Source organism: Etheostoma spectabile, chromosome 2 (genome assembly GCF_008692095.1).
Source record: "Etheostoma spectabile isolate EspeVRDwgs_2016 chromosome 2, UIUC_Espe_1.0, whole genome shotgun sequence".
NCBI lineage: Eukaryota > Metazoa > Chordata > Actinopteri > Perciformes > Percidae > Etheostoma > Etheostoma spectabile.
The window spans coordinates 29,378,623-29,381,511 of NC_045734.1; positions in this window are offsets into that span (position 1 = coordinate 29,378,623).

Genomic DNA, 2,889 nt, shown 5'->3' on the forward strand with positions numbered 1-2,889 from the left:
CTTCTGCACCGTCTCTCTCCTGCTTGTGTGTGTGTTTGTGTGTGTGTGTGTGTGTTGCTGGCCGCCGCTGGGGCCAGACTGCTTGCTTGTTCGCCCGGTGCCGCTGAGTCATATGACGGTACATCAAATCACAAGAAGGGGGGAGGAGGTGCTGTGACAGGAGCAGCACTTGAAAGCAGCGGCACTTAGACAGACACAGACTGCTTTTATTTTTTTATTTTTTTTAAGCTTATGTTTTTGGGCTTTCCCTATTTTCCTGTTCTGAGACATGATTCAGATTTGTTGAAGTGTCACTGCAAAATCCATGTTCACCTCTTCCGGGCCATGGAGGAATCCTGCCTAGATATTTTGCTGAATGCGTGTCAGGGGTGGATCAGGCATGCAGGAATATGTCCCTTCTTTTTGTCTGTCTCGGTCTTGACTGCCTTTACTTTGGACTCTGTCTTGACTCGGACTCAAACCTCTTTGGACTCGGTCTCGACTAGTCCTGGTCTTGGACTTGACAAATGTGGACTTGACTACAGCCCTGAGCACAGCGAATTAAAATCTGGAGTCCCACAGCCGCGCATTAGTCACAGTTGAAATCGAATAGTTTTGATCTAATTGAGTTGAATAAATGTAGGGCATGGGGTGAGAAATACAACTTTTCCAGTTAATGGGCACATGAAAGGCCTGGTGATGCCAGGTGAGAAGCTGAAAGGAACACTTCTTGTGGAAATCAATCAGGGTTGATTGACCCTTGTGGCGTAATTTGGTCACTAATTTGGTGACTCATCACTCTGTGCTTTGACTTCTTACAGTTGTAAATATGATTCCAAGAGGGTTTCTGAGTGGATTCAACAGTGATGGGAAGAACGGCTGTGGTGCTCGAACAGCAATGCTGGATGATGTGTTGATACGGAATCCGCTTGACACTGTTTCTTGATTATAAAGGTTTATTTTTATATATTTATTTATTATTTATACACATAAATCTGATTGGAGGCTAGTCTCACTTTGTCCCACGGCAACATTAAAAGAGTTTAGATGTGTGGACATTGTTTCTGTTAATTATGTATTGCATTAAGGGTCCATATCATTATAATATTCAGATTTATCATAAATAATTGAACATGCAAATGTATTTGAAGTTTGGGTCACATTTGAGCTTTAAAAAAATGTATTTGAAAGTAACACATTAGTTACTTTTTGAAGTAACTAGCTACTTGGAACTGAGTAACTCATTTAGTTACTTTTTGGAAGACGTAACTAGTTACTTTTTAAAAGTAATTAACCATTGCCCAACACTGGGCTTTCAGGCCGAATGTAAATGGTGTCATCTTACCGGTATATGCAATATGGGACTCACTTCTCACACACACACACCACACACACACACACACACACACACACACACACACACACACACACACACACACACACACACACACACACACACACACACAACACACACACACACACACACACACACACACACACACACACGCCTGTCTCCAGAAGCATTGTATTATTGATCGAGAAGCAGTCTGAGGGCGATGTTTTGCACCGCAGCTAAATAAATCAACGCTATGAATAAATCACCAAATCAAACCATATTTACAACCAGGGTAAGGCCATCCACCTGATCCTGCATCCCTCACTCTGGCTCACCCTCTCTTATCCTCTTCTTTTCTTTCTAATTAATTCTCGCAGCCCCGTCATGACACTTTCTTTGCCTTCTTTCATGTGCACCCTCCTTTGATCTACCATGATATTTGACCATTTTAACTTGATGGAATCTTCCCAAAATCAATGAATCAACCAATTTTGATTGATTATTGCCAAAGCTGGGTCAAGAATCTTACAATTTGGCATGCTCCTTTGTCAAGTCAAAAACCAGTCTCCCTTAAAAACTATTTCTTTGCAATTTACAAAGGGAAAAAGGCAATGTTATGATGAGGTGGTGAATGGAGAGGGATTGTAACCTGTTGTCAGGGTTCAATGGCGGACTCAAAAGCCTGACTCTGGACAAGGAGTAAAAAGGTAAGTGTGTTTATTGTTGCAGGCAACAATGCAGGCAATTGTACAAAATGTGCAGGCAGTAGAAGTGGTCCAAGGTACATCACAAAAAGTCTGGTAACACTGGAAAAAAATACACACAGGGAAAAATGCTGGAAAGTGAGACACATGAGGTACTCCATCAATCTGGCAATGGGTAAGTGAAACAAGGGGAGTGTATATACACTGGAACTGGGGAAGACAACTACACACAGGGCGGAGACAGGTAATAACTCAGACAAAAGATGGGAAGACAAATAAATAACAAAATAAAACAGGAAGTCCATGAAAACAAACAAAATACAAAAGAAGAACGGGAGATGGATGTGACACCTGTAACCTATGTCAGTGTTGGCAGTTTATCTGATTGGCTCAGTCATCAGAATCAGGTAGGAAGGCCATGTCCACACGAACGCAGGTAGTTTTTTTTAAACCGAGGAATTTTCAGTGCGGTTTGGCCATTGGTCCACACGCAAATGCAGTCTCAGGTCACTGAAACAAAAACCTGAGACCGAGACACTCGCTCACGAGTAAAAACGTAGCTCTGATTCATAGTTTAATAACTTTTGAACCATACAAGTGATTTATTCACTTTATTTCGTTTGAATCCTGACGTTTTCGGCTTTACGCCGGTCTTTTCCGGGTCTTTCTAGCCTCTACAGGGGATTTTCTATCCAGCCAGGAACTTCAGCCTCTTTGGGCTTTAAATCCATACTGTTATATCCAAGATTGGTCCACTTTATGTCCATAATTCATCGCGTTTTGGCTCAATTTAGCCGCTGAATCGTTTGTCTAATCTCTGGTCTCTCTCTCTGTGTCTGTCCTGTGTATTTTTCAGGAAGTAGATGCCCT